We start from the raw sequence: 26,838 nt of genomic DNA on the forward strand, positions 1-26,838 counted from the left end.
TTAGAAGGGGGGCAAGTTCTTTCGCGTACTCTGTGTAGAATGGAATTGGTATTCTGTCAGATCCAGTGGACTTTCCTCTGTTGAGTGATTTTAGTTGCTTTTCTATTCCTTGGACACTTATTTCGATGTCAGCCATTTTTTCGTTTGTGCGAGGATTTAGAGAAGGGACTGCAGTGCGGTCTTCCTCTGTGAAACAGCTTTGGAAAAAAGTGTTTAGCATTTCAGCCTTACACGTGTCATCCTCTGTTTCAAAGCCATCATCATCGCGGAGTGTCTGGATATGCTGTTTCGAGCCACTTACTGATTTAACGTAAGACCAGAACTTACTAGGATTTTCTGTCAAGTCGGTACATAGAATTATACTTTCGAATTCACTGAACGCTTCACGCATAGCCCTCCTTACGCTAACTTTGACATCGTTTAGGTTCTGTTTGTCTGAGAGGTATTGGCTGCATTTAAACTTGGAGTGAAGCTCTCTTTGCTCCCGCAGTAGTTTCCTAACTTTGTTGTTGAACCACGGTGGGTTTTTCCCGTCCCTCACAGTTTTACTCGGCACCTACCTGTCTAAAACACATTTTCAATTACCTTAAACTTTTTCCATAAACACTCAACATTGTCAGTGTTGGAACAGAAATTTTCGTTTTGATCTGTTAGGTAGTCTGAAATCTGCCTTCTATTACTCTTGCTAAACAGATAAACCTTCCTCCCTTTTTTAATATTCCTATTAACTTCCATATTCAGGGATGCTGCAACGGCCTTATGATCACTGATTCCCTGTTATGCAATTACAGAGTCGAATATTTCGGGTCTGTTTGTTATCAGTAGGTCCAAGATGTTATCTCCACGAGTTGGTTCTCTGTTTAATTGCTCGAGGTAATTTTCAGATAGTACACTCAGTATAATGTCACTTGATGCTCTGTCCCTACCACCCAGCCTAAACATCTGAGTATCCCAGTCTATATCTGGTAAATTGAAATCTCCACCTAAGACTATAATGTCACCTAAGACTATAATATCAGCTAAGGAAAGACAACATTTTTTAATAATTGCATCTGGTATTCCACATGAGTACCCTGTTTTCAAGGTTTTTACAACTGATAAAATTTCTTCAGTATTTGTGTGTGAAAGGAACAATAATGTAGACACATTTCTCATGCTATTCGATGATGGAGGTGATATTTTGTTGTGTTCTTCCAGTCCACGCACCAACTGTTCACTTATGTTTGCAAAATATTTGTTAAAGGTCCCTGCAATTTTTGTTGGGCAAGAAATCATTTGTCCTTCATAATATTAATTTATATTTTTATATTGTTTAGTTTCACTTGTTGTTTGATTTTTGTAACTTCCCCTATAGCTTTAGATTTGTTTTTTGAATTTTCAGTGTATTTGTCATTTGCTGTTGTTTTAGCTTTCCTTACAAAATTTTTGAGGACCCTTTTGTAATTCTTCAGATAAAAATGAAATACATGAGGCATGTTTCTATTGTGTGTGAGACAGTCTATATTAAAGTCACCTCATATAATTGCGTCCTGTTTCCGCTGACTTATTTTGGATAGAAACAAGTCTATTTGAAACACAAAATCATTGATACCAGTAGAGGGGGACGGTAAATTGTAGCCACAATTAGTTTTAGATCTGTAAGTTTTATGGCTACACATTCAAAGATCTTGCCTGTTCCTATTTCCTTTATGGTAGGAAGTGGTCTAAATTCAATGTGTTGTTTTATGAAGATGGCAACCCCACCATGTCCATCATTTGATCTGCAGTTCACATGATTTGAAATTTGGTAGTGAAATTAACTTAACTATATCAGTGCAGAGCCAGTGCTCTGCTAGGCATGCTGCTGAGATTTCAATGAGTTCACTGGTCAGCAACGTGCTTAAGTCATCAGTTTTGTTGCTTAAGGCTTGGGCATTTTGATAATAGATTTTCAGGTCTGAGTGGGGTTTACTCATGCGGCTCGAACTCATATTTACTTTGTCACTGACCTTTAGTATAAATTGTGCTGTATTCCAGATATGTTGACTTCCGAGCAGTTGTGCTGGCTCTGTTGGTTGTCTTTGGCAGCCGACTCATCTCAAAAAGGTGGTCCTGGAAACTATGCACATGCACGTCACATTGCTCAGGCGTCACACTGTCATTTTGGAGGGCTGTCTCGATACTGTTCACCATCACATTGTTGATCCTTTCGTGTTCCTGACCTTTCTGAGTGATCAGCGGGTTTGTGTTTCGTCTCTATGACTTCGTGACCCATTTGTCTAGTGTAGTTTTTCATTGCATGGTCACTATTACTCTTTTTATTTCCCATGTTGTTTGTCTTTATCCAATTGCTTATAAGCATCTGTTTATGTTTTCTGACTTTTGGTTTCTTATTGTCTCCCATAGTTGTCAGGAAGGCCAGTCTATTGCACATAATTTCCTTGCCACATTTGTTTAGGTAGAAAGTGTGTTGTGAAGTGGTTTCTGGCTAGTCTCTCTATTTCAAAGTTCACAGCAATTTTTTTTGTATCCATGTTTTACTAATTTCAGTGCTTGTATCAGGTCAATGTATATTTCAAGATTTAATTGTGTGTGGAAATGCTGGCTGCAGTTATTACACTATTACAAGAGCGTAAATAGACTTTGTACGAAAGAAGGGCTCACACAACTCGTGCCAACAACGTTAAAAGTAGACTGCATTGCTAATGCCGAAGCGGAGACTCGTTAAAATCAGATGCTGATGTATGACAGTGTACCGTAATTTCAAAGTAAAAGATTCAAAGAGTATTAAAAAACATGTTATAGAGCAATAGTTTTTACAGTCTTGTAGAGTTTATGAATCATTGACAATAAAAGCGCAGTTAATATTTCCCTGAAATAATAAATATGTGTAATTGCTCACATTTAAATACTTGCTGTTTCTATGAAAGTGTGAAACAGTGTTAATGTAAGAATGGAAATAACCTTTGGTGTGAGAATCACAAGTTTTTTTTTGTACGTTGTTATCCTACTTGTATATTTTTATGTTAATGTTCTTATAGTTTTATTAAAATTGTAATGTCTAAGTGACAAATAAATTCAATTATAAATTTTTATGTACATGTATTTTAAATTGTAATGTTTATTGACCAGTCCTATGTCATTTTGATGATGTACTACAAGGACGCTAATAAATTGAATTGAATGAAAGATAATAACAGATGTTGCGTACGTTCCCATGAAAGTGAATACTGAAACAAAGAACGTTCTCCTATCCACCATTCGGTGCATGTCTGACGATTGCATGGCACTCACTGGAGTCTAGCCTAGCTAGCCACGCCATCTCTTTAGCTGGGCTGGCAGCAAAGTATTTCGCTGTATGACCGCTGTGCGGCGCTACCAATACTTCTCAGCAACGACACAGAAAATAAAAATCTGCAAGCTTATGCGGCATAACTACATGCGGTAAGTCATAAGAAATTGCTTAAAATCAAAATCAGTAAGCGTATCAGTTCCCTTGGGAACGTATACAATTATTACCGAATGCAGAAAAAAATTGTACCCATGTAAGTAGCGTAAGGGATTGTTTTTATATGTCATAGATGGGCTAGGTAGTGTTGGACAGCGGGTGTCCGAGTAACGTGACCACATCTCAAATTTTTGAAGACCGCAGATTAAATGAGATCTGCGGTTCAAATTCGTATGTAATTCTTATGTATGATCTGAAGCTTCCTGGGATAGCTGATCCGTGGTATTCCCGTTTCTGTCTGTGGTGTGGGATCTTGTATTTGGTAACTGAGCTTTGAAGTAGTGATTAATCGCAGTTAACGAATTCGGAATTTGCATCCCTCTGTCAAGGCTAACTGTCATTTATCAACACAAATTAGTCGCAAGAAACAACTACTGCGCTTTGAAGTAGTGATTAATCGCAGTTAACGAATTCGGAATTTGCATCCCTCTGTCAAGGCTAACTGTCATTTATCAACACAAATTAGTCGCAAGAAACAACTAGAAGCAATAAATCTAATTATCTGCAAACTGGTATTTCTGGCCAGGTGAACAATGATATTGCAACCAAGCGATATGTTTTCGCCTGTAAATGCAACTATAAGTACTTGTCTGGACCTAAGATTAACACCTTCCGTAACCAAAGGGGCAAAAAGTTACATGATATCGTGTTGTTTATATTTGCAACTATTCTTAAATCATTTGTTACATGATATACGAAAATTACGCTTCTGCACAGAAAAAATTCTCTAAACAAATCAGTCAGAAGTAATTATGTTTTACAGTTCTTTTTTTTTCCCTTAATTGTTATTTCATACCCTGCTCATGTGGGCTGGCAGCAGCACAATTCACCACCGCTCTTCAGCCAAAAGACTACATAAAACAACATAGGAGTAACTGTACGTACATAAACTATGGAGATAAAATAAACAAAAAAGGGGTAGTTTCACGAGGCACGTTTATATAAAATCCACATATAATTAAAATGTCATTTGACGAAGACGTGCACATAAAAACTGGTGGTACGATGAGTACAATTAAAAACGCTGATCACAGCAATGAGACTACCATGGGACGACAACACTGACCATGCACTGCCCAAGGCGAGCACTGAAACGTGACAGTGTAACTTGCATTAAAATCAGAAGGAACTGCCCGAGGATGGGAGGTTAGAGAGGAGGTAGAGAGGAAAGAAAGAAAGATGGTCGGTGGACGAGGGGAGGGAAGAGGAAGGGCACAAGGGGAGAGCCGGTAGCACACCAAAGAGCAGGAGACAGAAAGGTTGGGGAGGGAGCAGCCTAGGAAAGTGCACAAAGACTGGGAAAGGAAAAGTGGGAAAGATGAGAGGGGATTGGAGGGGGGGTGTTGGAGGGAGAAAAAAGCAGATGGGGAGGGGAAGGAGAGTGAGCCCAAGGGAAGAGAAGAGTGGAGGTGGGTTCAGAGTTGGAAGGAAGGATAAATATCATCCAAGACAGGAGATGTTGGAAGTTCCTTTGGGATAAGAGGTGGAGAGAGGGTGGGACACATCGGTAAAGGCACGGAAGGAGGGGGGGAGTGGAGAGAATAGGAACACCAGGGGGTGAGGGTGATCGAGGCAGCTGTTGGTGTAGAGGATACAGATGTGTTCAAGGAAGGAGGAAATGGGGGAAGAGGATGACGTCATAGAGGATTGGGGATGTGAGACAGGTAGAGAAAGTGAGACAGAGCACATGGCTTTCAAGAATTTGGAGGGCTGTGTAGAAGTTAGGAGGGGCAGAGATCCAGGCGACACTGGTGTAACAAATGATGGGATAGATCAAGGATTTTTAGGTATGAAGAATGGTGGAAGAATGCAATATCAAGTCCAGCTGGAAAAGAGTTTCAGGAGGTGTAGTCTGCTGTGGGCTTTGCATTGGATGGTAAAGAGATGCTAAGTCCAGGTGAGGTTATGGTCAAGGCAAGGCCAAGGTATTTCAAGTGGGGTTAGGATAGGGCAATGATAGATGGTGAGGTAGAAATCAGGGAGTCAAAAGGATTGGGAGGTGAATCCTATGAATCCTATAATGACTGCCTGGGTTTTGGAAGGATTGATTCGAAGGAGGCACTGGTTGCACCAAGCGGTAAACTGGTTTAGGTGGGTTTGCAGGAAGTGCTGAGACCATTGAAAGATAGGGCAGAGAGATAGGAAGGCGGTGTCATCAGCATATTGAAGAAGATGGATGGGTGGGGAGGTTTGGGTATATAAGTGGTGTGCAGGAGATATAGGAGAGGAGAAAGGATGGAGCTCTGGCACACACTTGTGGTAGGGTGGAAGATATGGGAATTGGTATTGTGAATGATGACGTAGGAAGGATAGTGGAGAGGTAGGAGGTAGTGAGATGGATAAAGCTCATAGGAAGAGTGTAGGTATGCAGCTTGAAAAGGAGTCCAGAATGCCATACACAGTCATAGGCTTTCTGGAGCTGGAGATTAAGGGAAACAAAAATAGCAGAGCAATGGGGTGGTGGGCAGGAGTGTGCGGGGGGGGGGGGGGGGGGGGGAATCTGGTGCAGGAGAGGGCAGGGTGCAGTGGCAGGGCGGAGTGTTGGGGGAGGGCGACAGACAAACATGGTGAGAAGGACTGGGAGGTGGTCACTGCCAATTGGATCGAGGACTCCTGTGAAGTTACACCCAAGGAGGTTGGTGGAAGAGAGGACAGTATTGGAGATGGTGTTACTTTTGGGACAGGTATGTTGAGGAGGGGGACTAGGTCACCCTGGACGGTGGAATGGAACTGATACCACCACCAGAGGGTTGGCATGCTCGCAGCTATGAATGTTTAGGTCTGCAGCAATCACATAGATGGACAAGGTGCAGTCGGTAAGGCAGAGGAATTCGTAGGGGATGGGGACTGCAGGACAGACATAGATTGTGGCACAGGTGACAGTGAGGGGGGAGGGTGGAAAGACACTGAGGATCAGGTGTTCGGTAGGATCATTCAGCAGGGGCTGTGGCCAGACAAGGATATCCTTAAGGTTGCCAATAGTGACGCGATCTCATGCTAAGGCGCAGGGATTATCAGTACAGTGAAAGACATAGGAAGAGGTGTGGACAATGTGGTAAGGCTGTAGGAAGATTTCATTCAGGGTGAAGGCATCGACCTTGTGTTGGGAGAGGGTATGCATGAATAGGGGCTGTTTACAGGGAAGGAGCGGATATTTTGATAAATGAGGTGATACTGTCGTTGTGCCTGGGTGGAGAGAGTGAAGGGGGAGGAGGTCTGGCGAGAAACCTATTGTAGAGGGTGTCAAGACAGGCAAATATGAAGTGGGCTTGGTTATGGGAGTAGGTGGCTTAGGTGTTCGGGTGCAAAATGGAACAGGTGGTGAGGGTGATCTGCTGGAGTGTGTGAGGGCGTTTGAAGGGGTGGATGTTTTGAAGGACGATGGTAAGGAAACAGATGATGTCTTCGGCTGTGGAGGTGAGGATGGGTAGAGGGAAGTATTGGGGTGGAGGGTTTTATCCGTAGTAAAAACAGGGATGGTGAGCTCTGGTTTGGTTGATGGGGGGTTTGCCTTGCATTTAGAGGATTAGGTGGGCTGGGCTTCATTACATGTATTTCAGCAAGGAGGGGAGACCCGGTTGGGAAAGTTTTTGAGGAAATGATAGGCTTTGCAGTCGGGGCTGTTGGGAGGACTTTTACAGGCAGAGGTAAGGCTAACATTATAGACAAGGCACTCTTGGCACAGGTAGAACGGTGGAGGGGAGCAGGAGGAGCCAACAGGCTTCCGGCAGTGAAAAGATGCATAAAGAAGGTGGATTTTGGGTCACTGTAGATACTGTGGGAGGAGCATATTTCGAGGGCAGGATGGTTGTTCAGTTCCGCCAACACCTTCACTACCATGATCACATGTCTGAGCTTTGTGATCCTGGTGGTGAAGGTTGGAGGGCAGTGGGGGTTAAGGGCTAGTGGGGATAGAGGACAGGGTAAGAAAGGGTGTATGGGTGGCATGGGGGCCAAAGGTGACACAGATCTTTTTGAGGTGGTCAGTTTCGAGGGAGGGATTGAATTATTCAATATGGATGGAGTCCTTTTGGGGAATGAGTTAAGAAACAGGGGCACTGGGGTAGCTTTTGCAGATTTCCAAGATGAGGGCATGAGCATGAAGGAACTTGGGGTTGTGGCAGGAGAGGTTGAAGGTGTGCATGGCGGGTGGCTGGGATGTGGGAATAAGGGGTGTATCCATGGGTTGTCAGAAAGGATGGGTGATGGAGACGGTTTTTTGGAGGAGGGGCAGGAGTGGAGTTGACACTATGTTGTTTATGGTGTTTTTTGGTGAGGGCAGCCTTGGAAGAAGGGTGAGGGGTAGGATGGAGTGGGAGGTCAGGAGAGGCAGGCTTTTCTTGTGGTGCAGAGGTGCCGACAGATGGTGGTGTCAGCGAATTGTATGGGATGGTGACTGTGGCCTCGCGGGCTGGATTTGTAGGGCAACTTGGGAGGGGGAATCTCATGAGGAAGGATGGTGGCAGTGGTGATGGGGAGGGGGGAGTTGGGAGGGGGAGCAGGAGTGGACTGATAAGTGTGGGTATAGAATATTGGGGAGGAGGTGGAGTGGGGCGGAACAATAATAATAGTAGGTATGTCATCAGGAGGGGAGAGGGGGGGGGGGCAGACGAGTTACTCCATGAAGTGATGGTGGAGGCAGGAGAGGGGGATGAGTGGAGTGTCCATGTTGAAATGGGTATGCGCCTACCATCAACAGGCATTGCCAAGGTAGGGAAATAATGAGCATAGAGATCATGCAAAACAGGGGAAGACGAAGACGAAGATACAGCACAGTGATGACGGGCAGCCAGCAGCAGCCCCCCATGATTGCCAGCACCTCTGATGGCACGCTCCTTCCAACTGGGGCCCCCTTCACAAGGTGATTGTTCACATCTCAGGTAACATCTCCTGAACACCTGACAGAGGGACCAATTGGCAGTTTGGGAAGGTCACAACTCGTACAGTCACCCTTCCCTGCACTTTGCCTGTACCAGGAGTACGTACAAACCACAATAGGACTGAGCTTTGTGATAATCACAGTGAGGGTTGCAGAACAATGAGGTGGTTGAGGCTGATGGGGAGAGGAGGTGGTAAGGAAAAGCGTAAGAGATGCATAGCGGCCAAAGGTGATAAGAGAAAGTTTCCAGAGGCGATCAGCATGGAATGAGGGAGAGGGGGACTCAATAAGAACGTATTCCCTGTGAGGGATAAGCTGCACAATGTGGGCTCTAGGTCCATAATTTTGTTTCTAAAGTGAGGGTGTGAGCATCGAGGGATTTGAGATCAGGTTTGGAAGCAACGAATCTATGCTGGGTGTGTCTGGGGATGTGGGAGGAGGGGTTGTGTCCATGGGGGGTATCAAAAGGAAGAAGGGTGGGTTGTTTGACAGGGTTGACCTGGGGGAGGGGTGAGTGCAAGGTGATGGGAGGCAGGCCTTTAGTGTGAGGCAGAGGCACTTTGAAGGGACACTGGGTGCTCCTTGGTGCCAACTGTGGCATGGCAGGCAGTGACATGGGCGGCTGTAGCAGCAAGGCGAATGGGGGAAAGTCACCCCAATGAGTGGTAGTGGAGCGAGTGGGGTCAGGAGCAGGAGGGGGAGCATGAGCAGTATACAGGTGGGGATACAGTTCTGGGGAGGATGTGCAAGGGGAGGAGGCCGTGGGAAGGGAGATGGTGCATTGGGGGGGGGGGGGGGGACCTGGAGGAGGCAATGCAGGAGGTAATGGTGGGGGCAGGGGAAGAGTAGGTGTAAATAATTGTAGTTGTGGAGTTATCCATGGTGGAGTGTACAGAGGCTTACCAGTGATAAGTGTCAGCGAGGTAGGGAGAGATAACGAAGATGGGGTTAACCAGGAGACAGAGATGGGAGGATAGGAGGACAGGATGGCGCCAGTGGCGTCTGTGTCAGTGGCGATTAAGGTAGGCTGCAGACAGTAATGGGCAGAAGTAGACAGCGACAGTGGGGAGTTTCCAAAACATCGATTTTACCCTTGGGAGTAGCCTAGGCCTCGAAAATCTTCCAGCTTGGAATGTGTGGGAATCCAACCACCAGGATGATGGGACCCTGACCTACACAACAGTATGTATGGTTCCAGAAAGTCAGTCCATCCCTAGGATCTCAGTTACTGGAAAGCAATCTTTCACAGAAATCATTGATATCATGAAGTCACAGTTTCACCCATTCCTACAAGTGAAACAGTTCTGTTTCCCATGCATTCAGTTAAAGATGTCCACACCGGAGTTGCTGATGCCAATATCCATGGCTCCGAGCAGCAGTTTGCTAGTTGTATCTCTCACATTCTGGTAGCAATTCGGACAAAGATTTTGTTTTAAGTTTCACAAGAAACTGTCAGCATTAACATGCATCTCCATAGTTACACTGTTTCCTGTTTCTTAACAAAATAGCTATAATCACCCACATTTCTTAACAACCACCTTTGTAGTAACATATCTATATTCAGCAACCAAATGTGTTTGAAATTGTGGTGTTCAATTTCATGTTTGTGTTGGAGTGATGCCCAATAGTTGGTGGTATTGTCACTGTTTGGAGGGCATGAGCACGTATGAATGTTCAGTTCTGTGGTATAAAACTGAAGCATGGTGAGGTGTGATAGATTTCCTGACTGTCCACATATCATCCTTTTGAATTTATATTATATGTATATATACTGACTATATTTTCCACTCATTTTCTTTCTTAGATTCCTTTAAAAATAACTTCTCTGCCACCCATTACAATTACATTTCATTTATTTGTGATATATTGGCAATAAACCATTTCACCTCAGTTCATTCACAAACTTTGGAAATACCCTTTCCTCTGACAAAGACAGTCAGAAAACGCTGTGGCAACTTCAACAGTTGTATCGTCATTGATATTTTAAAATATTACTACACAGAGTGACTCAAAATTTAGTTCAGATACCTGTGAAGATAACAAAGCAGTTAGAATCTGCATTTCACACACAAACTTGGACTCACACTTGTCTTAATACTAAAGTAAAGCTAAAGGAAGAAGAAATGTAAACATCCAGAGGGTTGGAATCCCTCCTTCCACACGGAAGAAGTTGTGGGTTGGGCTACTTTCAGCACCAATTCTCCACCCCCTCCAGGGGGCACACCACTCTGGGTGGGTTTGTGCTTGGCTACCACAGGGCCCCAGCATTTGCAGTATTTTTTCCTTCTGTGCTGCTTGTCTATCCTCTTGCTATCCTTTTTCCTCTCCCTTGGGGAACACATCTGGGGTGTTATTTGGAATGTTCTGCATTGTCGGTCACAGTTATCAGAACAGTCTCCCTATTGTTTTTCGCTCCCTTTTCCTTTCTTTGTTTCCCTTCTCCTCTTATTCCCCTGCTTTGGCATTTGTAGTTTCTCTTTTTCTTCTCCCTCCCTCTACACGTCTGAAGGCCAGCCCATGTGTTTGACACATAACAGGTGCCTGGGTAATGAGTAATTCCCAGCCCCAGATCAACAGGTAGGGTTCACACATACTTTATGGTACAGGCCAGGCCCAGGGAGGGGTGACTGCCTTTGTTGAAACCTTCCCAAATTGCCGATTGGTCTCTATGTCAGGTGTTTGGGAGGTGTGACCGGAGTTGTGAACAATCACCTAAGGTGGGTGCACCCCCTTGTGAAGAGGGCCCCCAGTTGGAAGGAGCTCGCCATCAGAGAAGCTGGCAATCATGGGGGATTTTATAGCAGTGAGTCAATCATTTTCACAATAAAATAAATGTAAATGTCGTGTGATGACAGCCTCCCATTGAGTAGACCATTCACCGGGTGAAAGTCTTACAATTGGATGCCACTTCAGTGACTTGTGTGTCGAATCTTCACAATTAACATCTACGAATCATAAACGTAATGAGGCTAGCAGTTCAAAGATCCTTCTTGCTGCACCATGGTTCCTCTTAGTCTCATGTACTGGAGACGGTCAGTCCTTTGTCATGGTAAATCTGTTTACTATTCAGAAAGGTGTTGATGCACATGTCGGCCCTGTGACATCCTGTTCTCGTTTACAGAATGGCACTTTGTGTTTGGAGACTGCTTCTGATTCTCAAGTATGAAACTGCGTGCCGCCTCGCTCCTCCATGGCTACCCTGTTTGTCACAACGCCCATAGAACTTGGAATTCTTCCTGTGGTGTTATTTTCACTAGGCTACTCGATGGTCTAACCGAGGCCAAAATAAAATCTTACCTCTCAGATCAGGGTGCCATTGCCATCCATCATGTAATGAAAAAGGTAGCTTCCTCCTTAGTGCCAACCTGCATTCTCTTTCTCACCTTTGATAGAGTGGTGCTTCTGTCCAAGATTATAGCAGGCTGTGAAATTATCACAGTTCAGTTGTACGCACATACGGATGGATATGTGTGTGTGTGTGTGCGAGTGTACATCTGTCCTTTTTTTCCCCCAAGGGAAGTCTTTCCGCTCCCGGGATTGGAATGACTCCTTACCCTCTCCCTTAAAACCCACATCCTTTCGTCTTTCCCTCTCCTTCCTGAAGAAGCAACCATCGGTTGCGAAAGCTAGCAATTCTGTGTGTGTGTTTATGTGTTTTGTTCATATATATAAAATAGAAAGAAACTTCCACATGGGAAAAATATATTAAAAACAAAGATTCCAAGACTTACCAAGCGGGAAAGCGCCGGCAGACAGGCACATGAACAAAACACACAAACACACACACAGAATTACGAGCTTTCGCAACTGGCAGTTGCTTCGTCAGGAAAGAGGGAAGGAGAGGGAAAAATGAAAGGATGTGGGTTTTAAGGGAGAGGGTAAGGAGTCATTCCAATCCCGGGAGCGGAAAGACTTCCCTTAGGGGAAAAAAAGGACAGGTGTACACTCGCACACACACACACATATATCCATCCGCACATACACAGACACAAGCAGACATATATATATATATATATATATATATATATATATATATATATAGAGAGAGAGAGAGAGAGAGAGAGAGAGAGCATGATTTATATTTTTAACAATTAAGGGGAATAACATTTTGTTACTTACACTTTACCTATTTTGTCTTCTTTTACATGAAAGGTGAGAAAAAAATTAACAAGGTTTATACGTAGAAAAACCCATTAAGGGGAATAACATTTTCTTAATTACACTTTAATATTTTTCTTAATTAGACTTCACATATTTTGTCTTCTAATTACGTCTACATCTACATTTATACTCCACAAGCCACCAAACTGTGTGTGGCGGAGGACACTTTACATGCCACTGTCATTACCTCCCTTTCCTGTTCCAGTCGTGTATGGTTCGCAGGAAGAACGACTGCCGGAAAGCCTCCTTGCGCACTCGAATCTCTCTAATTTTACATTTGTAATCTCATCAGGAGGTATAACTAGGGGGAAGCAATATATTCGATACCTCATCCCGAAATGCACCCTCTCAAAACCTAGACAGCAAGCTACACCATGCTGCAGAGCGCCTCTCTTGCAGAGTCTGCCACTTGAGTTTGCTAAACATCTCCGTAATGCTATCACGCTTACCAAATAACCCTGTTGGAAAAAAATGAAGGATTATGCAGAAAAATCAAAAGATGAGCACTATCTGTTTAAATAGCAAAGAAATTCATCAACATTATGGAAACTCTGACCTAATAGTACCCTCTTTAATTATTTTTTTTAAATATATGTAAGTTTTGTATGCTTTTTATTTCTTTTGGTAAGGCATTGAAAATTATTTTCGGTAGATACATCACACTATTTTGGTACATAGATTTTGAAGGTATGTTTCATCCTGCAACAGTTGGCCAACAGCTCTACCATGTGAATGACCTAACAACAAAACTGTCTTCTTCTTCTTCACAGCTTTTTCTGACTTCTTACTTTTCAAACACTTTTTGAAAGTTAGTTGTGTCCTGTCTACTCCTCCATCTATTTGTGGCTCATTAGTTTCCAACTGTGACCACAGATCAAACATGTTTTGCACATTCACAACCACACTGCCTGAAAATGTCTTACTCCTATTTCTTCTATAACCTGTTGTCACTTCCCACTTCTTTTGTCCCACCTCTTTTTTCCCAGCTCTTTTTTTCCACCTCTTTTTTCCTACCTCTTTATTCCCTTCTCCCCCCTTAACCTATCCAGATCTTGTTTCACTATATCTAGTTTCGGCTAAAGGGCAGCAATCTTCTCCTCCTGTTCCACTATCTTCCTATCTCTACAGCAAATCCTACACAACTAATGAGCCTTGTATATTTCCCCAATTCCCACACAGCTAGAGTCACCCACATGAAAGAAACTGCAACAACCTTCACACCACTCCCCAGAACTAACAATCCTATGGCAAGTCATACACTTCTCTCTCATGGCAAACAAATTTTAGCTTTAGTCTAAGTTAAAACAGGAATAACTTCATAGAATACTCAATTAACATATTAAATTTCTTAGAAAGTTTGGGCCTAATGTTCAGATACTAATTCAAAACTTCTGGAGAAACAAAAACAATATAACCTGTATTGTTTATGTGACAGGGCTACAGAGAGCCTGAATGAAACTGATCTCATATTCACATGACAGTCATGGGATCCCAACAGACGTGAGCAACAATATTGTGGAACAACCAAACACAGACGTGGTGGATCACAATACTAAGGCTGTAAAAGTCCAAAATTCGCCAGTAGATGATTCTTCCTATTGCAGGAAGCATAACACAGCCTTCTCAAATAATAATAATAATAATTACAATAATTAAAGCATTTTCTGAATGAGAAACCCACTGCACAATCTTTCCTTTTATAAAGAATATTGATGGCAGTACTCCTAACAGGGACATATTCTCCATGACTGCAATCCATGCTTTGTGTTCTTTAAAAAATATATACAAGTCACTAAGTCACAAATATTTGTTATAAGTCAATTCATAATAATTAAGTCACAATACAATATCTATCTCACAGTCTGTATTTTCTTTACTTTGAAATGAAAGCTAGTTTTTGTACTGAACAAACAAAGGTGGGTGTTCATGGGTACTTCCTTGTAATAGTTCTTGTACATGCATGGTGCTGTCATAATCTCAACTCCTATTTGGCAGTTTGTGATGTCACACCAAGCTTGCATGGAACATAGGCAGATGCATGCAATTGGAAGATTTAAGCCAGCATATTTTCTCTTCTGTAGCCTGAATTCAGTGGGAAATAGTGACTTTATTGATGGTGAGTGCATTGTGTTTAATGTGTTTGAATAATATTTTAACCATCAGTTTCACAAAATGAGTGATTCTAATACTGATGTTATAGAAAGTGCTTCTAATAAATCTTTCCACTCACAGCCATTCAGTGAAAGATAGAACTTGTTAAAAGTGGCCAACCTACCCCCCAGTCAGCAATTTAAAGACAGAGAACAAATCCAGAAATTTCATACTATCATTTAATCCTGATATTTACAACAAAACAATTGGGTTATGCAGCAGTGAAAAATTGTGTAAACTCTTCTGTTGGCTATGTTTGTGCCTGGAAAGAAAAGATATCCTCGGGAAAGTAAATCTCATGGTTATTTAGACTTGACTAGTCAACACACTGCAATTTCAAGGCATGAAAAATCAGAATCTTGTATCCATGCATGGATAGCCCTGGGCACATTTGGTAAAAGCAGGATTGTTCTGAAATTAGATGAACAGAAATGTGCAAGTATTTTACAGCACAATGAAAAAAGAAACAGAACTAGGAAATACTTAAGACATTGAACCAGCCACATGCTTTTCAGGATAGTACCATTTCAAGGACACAGGGGAAGCTGCGACTACAATAATGGAGGCAATTGTGTGGAGTTAATACATCTGTTGGCTGAGATTCACAACAAAATTGATAACCCACTCACCTAAAGCCTCTGTGTCCACCAGATTATCTCCTCTCATTCAAAAATGATTTAATACAAAGTGTACCTGGCATTATGCTCTCTGAAATAAATACTCAGGCAAAAGAAGCGACATTTTGTTGCTATTTTTCTAGATGAAACATTGGATGTCACAAATCTTTCCCAATTATAAGCTGTATTCAGATATATATATATATACAAAAGACAAATTTGTGAAAGGCTTGTAGGGTTTAGTGACATTAGTGTTAGTGGATTGGTAGAGGTTGTGTTAAAGGTTATAATAGACTGTTTTCATGAATCTGAATGCAAAAATAAGTTGCTCACATAGATGTATGATAGGGCAGCTTTCATAGTGGGACATTCAAGCGCTGTGCAAACAAAAGTTGGAGAAGTAATTTCACATGCCATATTTGAGCACTGTTACACCCATGAGGTGAATTTGGTTTTACCACAGGAGATACATATTTTCCTGTATCAAAATTAGCTTCATACTGGACTTTGAGAACTCTATAAACTCTGATGACTGACATTAACCAGTCATCAGTAGAATGATCATTTTCCACACTAAAAAGACTAAAGACCTTCATTAGGAATGCTCAAGGACAAAGTTGGCTGTTCACGTTCTCCATCATGTCCACAGAAAAGAATCTGTTGGTGCAGATCATAGTTTGCAACTCATTTTTTGATGATGTTGATTAGAATTACTGTAAGAAAAACTGCAGAGCAGAGTTCCACCACAGATAAAGCGATTTTGAGTGAGCAATGTCGCACATACATACAACTAATGAGTGTGAGAACTACTGTAAGAAAAACTGCAGAGCAGAGTTCCACCACAGATAAAGTGATTGTGAATGAGCAATGTCGCACATACATACAACTAATGAGTGTGATAATTACTGTAAGAAAAACTGCAGAGCAGAGTTCCACCACAGATAAAGCGATTGTGAGTGAGCAATGTCGCATATACATACAACTAATAAGTGTCATGTTGTATGCTTTACCAACATTTTCAGGATGTGCCGGTGACTCCTACTTACTTTTTGCATCTGCACTGAAATACTAATCATTTTCATATTCAATTATTTTGTACACATCATGCCAGTTTCACATTTGGTGTATGTTGCCTTCATAGTATTACAGTTTTAATGGCCAGCAGCATATATTTGGACTCAAATTGATCCTATTTTGGAATCAATCATCACTAATTGAGCATAGTTGGTCAAGTACACAACTTTACACTATCATTGTCATTTCTTTTGTTTTAGGCCATGTACCCAACATTTTATGGTCCAGTGCAAGAACACATATGTTGTAAACTGCTTGTTTGCTGCCACCGAGGTGATAAGTTTTGATGAAACTTGTATAGCATAAAGATATATTTCAGGATAAAGAAATCATTAATTAATATTCAATGACAAATTGTTTTGTGAACAATAACTGTTATCTGTGTTGCATTGGTATACCGGATTTCTGTAATATCAAAGATTAGGTCAGCATTCTTCTTTGTGTGGAGACTGTTAATATGACCTACATTTTTATGGTTTAAGGACTCCTGGCATAGAAGTCACATCTAATTAATGTGAAAAGTGGGCTCCAGTGCCAAAATTTGATGATTTGTGCTGTGAAATGCCATATTTAAGTCAAACAAAATTCCAACAAAAAAATTCTTTTCTTTAACTCTACCAAAACTTCAGAACCAGTATAAAATATATAGTTCTATGCACAGTAGTGTTTAAAGAAGTAATACTGAAGTGATGTGAAAAAAGAAATTTTCTACTGTATAATAGAGGTTGTCACACTGTCTCTGATTTCATCAATGGACATTTCAGCCCATTAAAAAATGTAGCTTCAGTTATTGACTGATGGCTAAGGTATCCCCACAGGAGCATACCAGATCAAATATAATATTTCAATATGACCCTAAATGTATATGCATAGCCAAAAGAATGCCTACACTCTATTGATCTAACAGTTTTAATCTGCCAGCAGTTATATCTTTGAGATTAACATTCTTTGGTGTTGCATGCTGTATCTGTTGGACTTAATCTGATGCTTATTTTTAACTGATTACTCATTGTCATGTACAGACCTGCAGGAGATAAAATATTTAGTACTCACACTTACTCATTCACTCACTCACGCAATCAGACACTAACTCCATTGGTTCTTTGGAATGTGTCTATATCTCATGCTGCTCTCACTAACTGCCTTCAGTTTTCCTGTCTTGTGCTACTTCCTCCCGTGCAGCAATGCCCAGTGCTCTGCAGTCTGAAGTCGCCTTGTTTTTCATCTCCTTCTTGCTTTTCCAGAGGTTCTAGGCTTCCATCTTCTTGTCATATATCTGATGGACTATTCTGCCATGGTCCATTCTCACAACATGGCCTGCCCACCACAAATATCTTGCTTTGGTGTAGTTCACTACTGAGTGTTGTCGGCTACCTTAACTGGCTTTTCTTTTGGCTGTCCAAACCCATCGTTATATTGTTTGATCAAATTTTGGTCCAAAGATTTTTTTGTAAACTTTATTTTCAAAGGCTGCACTCTTCTTTTTTTATCATGCTCCATGCTTCAGCACCATATAGCAGTACTGATTTGATGATTGTGTTGTAGAGTTTCAGCTTGGTTTCCCTGGTCAAGAATTTGGAGGCTATAAGGTTTTGGAGGGAGAAGTGAACTTTTGTTTGTGTTCCGTAGTCTAGTCTGGTATCTGACTTGTCTTCTCTTGCAATCATTTATATTTACAGCAAGATATTTGAAGTTGGAGGTGTTCTTGTAAGTGCAGTTCTCTATGTGAAGGCTATCACATTGCCCTGTAGTCATATTTCCCCTTTGTATGCTGATGTATTCTGTTTTTTCTTCATTATTTTTTAAACCTATTTTCATGATGGTTTCATTTAGGTTCTTGAATGGAGTTTCAGTTTCACCACTGTTATTCCCTATTAACACTATGTCATCTGCATAGCCCAGTATCTTCGATTGTTTATCTGAGATGTTTTCATCTTAAAATGCAAACCACTGTCCTTTGGCACCTGAAAAACTATCTGTAAACTTTGCAAATGTTCTTCCCTGGTGGCACTATGGCAGTTAAATCATCCAAGTAAGTTGCACACTTCAGGATATGGTGAACTGTCTTCTCTACAAAATGCTGAAAAATTCTTGAGGCTGATGCAACACTAACCAGCTCACAATTTGTAGCCAATTTGATCAATGAGGCTACAGCCCCAGTATTGAGATGAAATTCAGTTGAGTGCCTCAATATAAAAATATAAAAAAATGCAGTACAAGCTTATGAGCCATTTGCCAGATATGTGAACCTATGGAAAGTGCATTAATAGATAAATGTTCAATATTGCAAACAGTATGATGTGTTCCACAGACAGCAGCAATGTGGCTCCCTTGGTTGCACTTGAAAGAAACTTTATTTAAATGGGGACATTTCTGTCACCTATGATGATCATGGCAACTGGAGAAAGCCTTATAATCTAAGGTTCATCCCAATGATGAGGAGAGATGGCTGCTACTGTCTGCTGTACTGGACCACAAATTTCAGTGACCACTGACCTTTTGTGTGCAGGCCAGTCCAGAAGCGAGGAAAGCTTTGCTACTGTCTCCTGTACTGGACCACAAATTTCAGTGATCACTGACCTTTTGTGTGCAGGCCAGTCCAAAAGCAAGGAAAGCTTATTCCTAGTATCCACTTTATTAATATTGTGGTGGTGAGCCTGCTTTCTGACTTGGACATATCTGCCCCCAATATCTGCCCTGCTGTGGCATCTTACAACACACCACAGGAAGAACTACAATCCACTTCCACTATGTTGCACTCATCAACAAAAGCTTCCTGGGCCACTGTAGACAGATCATGCTAATTGTACCACATCAACTAGAGATAGGTCAGGTTACTCTTCTTCAACTTAAACAACTTATCTAGGGCTAATCAAATAATTAAATCACAGACAATGGTCTTCTTCTCCTCCTCCTCCTCCTCCTTCTTCTTCTTCTTCTTTATCGGCGCCTTGTCCCACGTCACGTAGGGTCAGTGTTGCTCTTCTGGATCCTTCTCCTCCATAGTTCTCTATCCATTGCCTCTTCCTTCTTCCATCCTTTCTCCCTTAGGTCCCCGGATATCTTATCCTTCCACCTCATCTTCGGTCTTCCTCTCCTTCTCGCTCCTTCAATCTTTATATCTTCAACTCTGTTTCCGATATACTCTTCCCCTTTTCTGCGTAAGTGTCCATACCACCTTAGTCTGCTCTCTTGTATCTTTTTCCCCATGGGTCCCACTTTCACAGCTCCTCTAACAAATTCGTTTCTAATTCTGCCCTTCCTTGTTACCCCACACATCCACCTCAGCATTCTCATTTTCGCCACTTCCATCTTCCTTTCCTGGGCTACTGTGAATGGCCATGTCTCTGCCCCATGTATCATAGCAAGCCTTACCACCGACTTGTACACTTTCCCTTTCAACCCATTGCTCACCTTCTTGTCACACAACACTCCACTCATTTTCCTCCAGTTGTTCCAACTGCAATTTATTTGGTGTTGTATCTCACTTTCCAGTCCTCCATCCCTCTGTATGTACGACCCCAGGTATTTAAATTTGCAGACCGATTTCAGCTCATCATCCTGGATCTTGAAAGACCTCATCTGCACATCCTTCAGTGCTAAATATTCTGACTTTGTCCTGCTAATTTTCATCCCTCTTTCTTCTAGTGCCTTCCTCCAATCCTCCAGCTTTTGCATATAATATACTACATTGATTACAATCAGATTTAAAATCTCTTGACAGACTCTGTAACTTTCCTATCGATTCCATGTATGACACATTAACTGACTTTTGTCATTAATTTAACTTAAGGCTCACTACCACAACATGCAATTTATGCTCAAAATGTGCAGTCAGTGCCATCCACAACTCATAAAATTTCAACAACTTGGGGTCCATGTGCAGGCAAAAATTGTAAGGAAAAGAACTGGAAGACAGTAGGAGTGAACTCATATGTATAGAGTCACTAACTTTTCTTACTTGCAGTAGAGCTGGAAATTTTCAGGTAGTTGTCCAATCTCTCTGTACCTATGTCAAAAGGTCCAAAAGCTGTATGAGGTTCTGTGTTTGGCAGCACCTGTTGCCACAGTTGCTTTTGAGATGCCAACACCTGCAGAAACTTAGTATGTTGTTGCCCCTGCTGTTATATTTGCAGCTACTGGTGCCATAATTCCATAAACTGGTCTTCCATTATGATTTAACTTGACTGATGCATGCAGGTGTCAGACTTGTTGCTGGTTTTACAACTTGTTCTCATTCTACAGGTTTACAAGAATAAAACACACTAACTGTGGGTACACCACACTCTTTCTGGGATGTACCATGTTGTCAAAAGCAAGTGTTTTAACATCCAAAGGACTAAGTCAGCTGAAACTGTACATGATCCAGAAACATCAACACTGCATGTAATATGTCAAGAGTGCAAATTAAAGAGAGAGAGAGAGAGATACCCCTAAACAAGCAGCCGTCCAAGTATGGCAGAATATTAGCAGATCTGGCTTCTAAATTAGCAAACACACTGCTTTGTAATCAGAGCATGTCATTCTTGGCCTGTCATTTTTATTTTTTCCCTCTTGGTTCTTGTGCATATTATATGTTATCTATCTTTCCCTATAGCTTACTCCTATATTCCTGAGAATTTACAATGTTGTGAACCACTTTAAATCAATAAACATTTTTCCTTGCCTAGCAAATCTATGTACGTGTCTTGAGTTTTCTCAAGTCTTGCTTCCATTATCAAGCACATCTGAACAACCTCTCTGCTGTCTTTACTTTTTCAAAAACCAAACAGATTGGCATATAACAGATCCTCAATTTTCTTTTCTGTTCTTCCATGTCATTATGCCAATTTGAATAGTCATTTGATTGCCACTTTCCCCAATGATTTTACAAATTCTGAAGGAGTGTTAGCTATGCCTTCCATGTTACATGATCTCTAGTCTTCCAAAGCTCTGTTGAACTCTTACTCTAGTATTAGATCCCATATATCTTCCACATCAACTCCTGCATTATCAGACTGTTCCTCCCCCTCACAGAGGCCTTCTTTCTACTCTTTCCACCTACACAACATATCCTCTGCATTTAAAAGTGGAATTCCTCCTGTACTCCTGCTTTTAGTATCGCTAAAGGATGTTTTGACTTGTTGGTCACTGTTAGCTGCTGAAAATAAACTTTGTCAACAATTACTCATGGGTTCACTGCTCCCAAACATCATAGGAAGGGACAGGGAGTAAAATCTTTCCTCAGTTACTTTGCAAAGGAGATGACAAAGGAGAGGGTTATTTATCAGACTAGGAAATATTTAAACAAATTATCTTTTAACCATTTGTCAATTTACTCCACTACTGGGACAGGCATCTAGAGTGGCTTCTCTCTTCATATAGTCCATAAATTGTTCCACATATTTCAATAATCGTGTCTCCTAGCCACCAGAGATAAAAGCTATTTTACAACTCTTTCTGATTTTTTTTACAGAAATCCTATTTGCAGTCACTAACAGAGACAAATAAACACTGCCCTTGTTTTTCTAAGCCCTATCTGTCATGCAGACAAAGCCACCCAGCATTCCTAGACTTTACTATCTGAGTCTGTTGCTCACTGTGATGGGTTACAGACTTATAGTGGAATGCTTATTTCTACATGGCTCTTAGTTCCACAACATCAAGTTGGTGCTGCAGCTCTTCCAGCATTTTGGAATGTCCCTCATCTTCCACTGTGCTGTGATAACTCCTCACAGCTAACTGTGAGCCCCTCATCTGCCACAGTATATAAACTACTTACATTCCTTGATTACCTACTACTTCCACACCTGAGCATCTTGTTACTTATTTGCTACTTTCTCTTAGTGTTTTTCCCAAGTCCTGGAAAGCTCCAAGCTACAGTTAAACAGGTGCTCAAACCTGGGTAGCTTGCTATCACTTCCATGTTTCAGCTGCTGGCTGTGCCAATGTGACATTTATATTGTCTTCTATCCAGAACCATATCAGTGAGCAACGACTTACGTTTTTCTGGTGGTGTCTACACTGACGCATCCATTCTGTGTCCCTGGTTCTGTAATGTCTTAAGAATCCATTTACACAAATGAATTTGGACAGCCATGATAATGGCATTTAATAAATTAATCATGTTTGATGGCCACAAAAACTTTCCTTCATGCTGTATCCAACCTTCTGATGCTCATTTCTTTTTCAGTTTCTTCACATTTTTGCTGCAGCCATTTTTCTTGGTATTGCTGCATTTCCTATTTTTATCATTCTTAAGTGAATCATATTGCTTTATCCCCGTCTTTTGTTGAATATTTCTGTATTTCTTTCTTTTATCAATCAGCTGATCTATTTTCTCTGTTATCCAAGATTGCTCTATAGTTACCTTCCTTATAACTATATTTGTCCATTATAATCTCCCCCTCCCACAATTTGTTATTGTCATTACGTTTGCTGATGTTAAGGTCTCTTTAAAAAAAATTATGAGAGGAGTAAGATTTACAATAAACTTTTTACTTCTCTTCTTTTCTCATAGTTAGTTCCAGTTCTTCACATCTAGGGGCTGATTCTTGAAGCTGAAATTTTCATATTTTAGGTTCTCATGGTTACAACTTATTTAAATAATTTTGAAGTAAGCCTGTCCATTTTTTTCCCACAATAATTTATTCCCTCACGTTTTTCTGTATCACACTGTCTTTTGAATTTTCACATTAACAAAGCTGAAATTACATTGTTCTTCCAAAATATAAAAACACATCCGGTCACATCAGAAGCGTGCCCACTACTACTTCACTCTGTGTAAGAACAATATTCCAAAGGGTTTGCAAATTTTCTTAATAAATGAATTCCTATTAATTTACATTATTATTTTATAAATGAATGCAGAAATAAACATAATTAATAATAGAAATTTTAAGTGTCCCAAATATTTTGTAATTTCAAATGTTCCTAAAAAAAATTTTAACTGTATATTCAGAGCTGGTACATATTGATTGTAACAAAAAAAAACAAATCAATTTCTTTTTATGGATTTTAGATTGAAATATAACAGCACATGTACAAAATAATATCAATTAAAAAAAAACAGCTGAGATGATATTAACCTGTCCAAAATTCGAAAATATTTTTGGTATTGACTACTTCCGCTGAGGAAAAGTAATGTTGGAGTAGGGTGTCCCTTTACACCATCCAACTTCCATGTTTCTCCTTTTTAGGGATTCCCTATTACTAACTGAAATTTACTGCAAACTCAGTCTTTCTACTTTGTCATTCCTATTATTGACCCTATAATCCCCTGTAACTCTGATGTCTGTACCTTCATCTACTACAGGGTTCCACTCACCCACGATTACTTGAGTTTTCTCTCCCTTTACATACTGAATGACATGTTCAATATCCTTTTATACTTTGTCTATTTCTCCACATCTTCTGCTCGTAAAATCTGCACACACACTTGTTAGTTAGTTGTGTTGTATTGTATTTTATTTTTATTGATCCAGGCAATCATAGTATTGTACAGCTGTACATATGATATTGGATAGGTCAAGAGAGCTATTTACAAGTAATTTTTACAAATTGATTTTTACATTATTTTGTAGCAACGAAATTATCTATCTTAAACAAAACAGTTAATACAAATCATAGAATTGTAAGGTTGTAGATATGATATTGGATAGGTCAAGGGAACATATTTGCAAGCAATATTTAATAAATTGATTTTACATTATTTTGCAATGAGGAACTTATCTATCTTTAACAAAACAGTAAATACAAATGTTGTATGGTAAAATACGAACATCCAATACAAATGTAATAGTAAAGTAGTCCAGTGTATTTGATAGACATGCACAGTATATAATAATGCAATATATTTCATAGACATGCACAGTATATAATTTTTAGACCTAATTGAACATTAATCATATTGTTTACATTTTTAACCCCTTTCAAAAAAAAGATCAACTGTATAAAAACAATGGTGATATTTTTTTTAACTTATGTGTGAAGGCTCTTGAGTTCTTTGTTGCTTTGGTTTCATTGGGTAAATTATTATACATTTGTATCCCAACATTTAAAACACTTTTTTGGTAGCAGGAAGTTCTGGACTGAATCCTATGTAGGTCTGATTGCTGCCTTGTTGCATAGTTATGAATATCTCCATTGAATTTTAGTGTGCAGTCATTGTTTAACAGGTGTGACTTGACAAATGAGACAATATTATAAATGTAAGCAGAGGGCAGTGTCATAATGCCATTTGTTTTGAAATGTTGTCTGCATATTGCCTTTTTTGCATTTTGAAAATATATCTGCCTCTAGGTGAGTTCCCCCAAAATATGATTCCATACTGTAATGTAGAATGGAAGTAAGCATAATATACATGTATGAGAACAGATTTTGTGACTGATTTTTTGAGTATCCTTAAAATTTAAAACACTGTTGAGAGCTTTCTTGAGATATAATTTGTGTGAGTCTCCCATTTAAGATTTTCTTCAAGCCATATGCCAAGAAACTTGACAGAATCCACACACATAAGCTCTTGGTTATTTAGAATCACATCAGGCATTTCTTGTTTTTGGGATGAGAGTCTGAAGTTGATGTACGTTGTTTTCTGTATGTTTATAATCAGTTTGTTCTTGTTGAACCATTTGTTGAGTGACGACATAAGCGGTTTAATTTTTTGGTTGTGGTCCTCTGTATCAGTACCTGTTATTAGAATACTTGTGTCATCGGCAAATAGTGTGGTATGTCCTTCGTACTTATATCATCAATGTATAGCAGAAACAGTATGGGTCCCAGGATTGAGCCTTGTGACACACCATATCCAATAGGCATTGTGTCAGAGGAGTGGACAGAAGATTGATGGGTGGTTGTATTCTTTTTTTCAAAATTAATTTCAACTTTTCGAAATCTGTTTGACAGGTAAGACTCTAACCATTTGTTTGCAATTCCTCTTATACCTTTATTTGCTAACTTCTTAAGTTGTATGGTATGGTCAATTACATCAAAGGCTTTGGATAAATCTTAAAAGATACCAGCTGTGATTTCCTTACTATCCAGTGCTTTTAAGGTTTTGTTGAGATACTCATAAATAGCTGCGGTAGTTGTCTTTTGCTGTCTAAAACCATGCTGGTGTTTTGTCAATAAGGATAGTTTATTAGTAAAGTCTTTCAGTCTGGTGTAAAATAATTTTTCAAATATTTTTGAGAATGAGCTGAGTTGTGCTATGGGCCTGTAATTGGCTACATCATTTTTAGAGCCCTTTTTGTGAAGTGGGGTAATTTTAGAAGTCTTTAGTAGGTAAGGGAAAACTCCATTTGTAAAGGATGCATTTATTAATTGGGTTAGGGGTTCTACAATGGATTCTCGACATTTCTTTACAATTAAATCAGGAATGTTGTCACTACCACTGGAGTACTTATTCTTTAGTCCTTTTATAGCTGTAAGTACTTCAGTATTGGAGACTTTGTGAAGAAACATTGATGCCTGTACTGGTATGGTTTCTATTAGTGTTTGGTGTTGAGTATTTGGTCTGTGGCAGTTGTTCTTTATCAGGTTTTCTGCTATTTTGCTAAAATAGTCATTAAAACCATTTACAATTTTTGGGGATCTGATGTGACTTCATCATTTAGGTTTAGTTTTAATGTTTTGTTTATAACATGCTGCTTACTGTTTGTTTCATTTTTTACAAGTGTCCACAAGCCTTTCATTTTATTGTTAGATTCCTTTATAAATTTATCATTGTATATTTTTTTTGCTTTTTGGATAACTTTTCTGTAGATTGCAAAATAGGTCTTACAATATGACCTAAACTGATCATCAACGTCGTGGTGTTTTATGTTATTTTTTATGTCACGCTTTTTTTGGCTGGAAATCCTTATCCCTTGAGTTTGTGTGTTTGTTTCTGATTTTTCTGGTGGTGGTGGTGTTGGATGTTTAACGTCCCGTCGACAACGAGGTCATTAGAGATGGAGCGCAAGCTCGGGTTAGGGAAGGATTGGGAAGGAAATCGGCCGTGCCCTTTCAAAGGAACCATCCCGGCATTTGCCTGAAACAATTTAGGGAAATCACGGAAAACCTAAATCAGGATGGCCGGAGACGGGATTGAACCATCGTCCTCCCGAATGCGAGTCCAGTGTGCTTACCACTGCGCCACCTCGCCCGGTGATTTTTCTGGATTTCAGTGAAAATGCAGTACTGAAGTGGTGGAGAAATGTTTCAGGGAAGGAATTAAATATGTAGTTTTCATCATTTTCTTTATAGACCTCTTCCCAGATTTCAGCCCTTAACAGATAGTTAAAAATCCTTATATTGTCATCATTAATTTGCCTTTGCATTTTGGTTATTGTGTGTATTGTACTATGTAATTTAAATTTGCTGTTAGTATTTGGGCTACATGGCACTGTAACCTGTGCTGATGACTTTGATTGAGTGGTGTAGTTTATCTGAATCTGATCTAGAGCTGTTTTTGAATTTTTTGTGATCCTGGTTGGTGTGTTTACAGTTGG

At 40.3% G+C, this 26,838-nt stretch overlaps 1 protein-coding gene and 1 non-coding gene across 3 annotated transcripts in view; one reads left to right on the plus strand and one right to left on the minus strand.

Annotated features, from left to right (window-relative positions):
- LOC126299379 (neither inactivation nor afterpotential protein G-like) overlaps positions 1 to 26,838 on the plus strand; it is a 222,235-nt gene that overhangs the window by 153,672 nt on the left and 41,725 nt on the right. The window lies entirely within an intron of this gene.
- Positions 26,420 to 26,492, minus strand: Trnaa-cgc (transfer RNA alanine (anticodon CGC)). Its single transcript has one exon. It is a non-coding gene; the product is annotated as a tRNA-Ala (tRNA).

The sequence above is a fragment of the Schistocerca gregaria genome, chromosome X (assembly GCF_023897955.1).
Source record: "Schistocerca gregaria isolate iqSchGreg1 chromosome X, iqSchGreg1.2, whole genome shotgun sequence".
Lineage (NCBI taxonomy): Eukaryota > Metazoa > Arthropoda > Insecta > Orthoptera > Acrididae > Schistocerca > Schistocerca gregaria.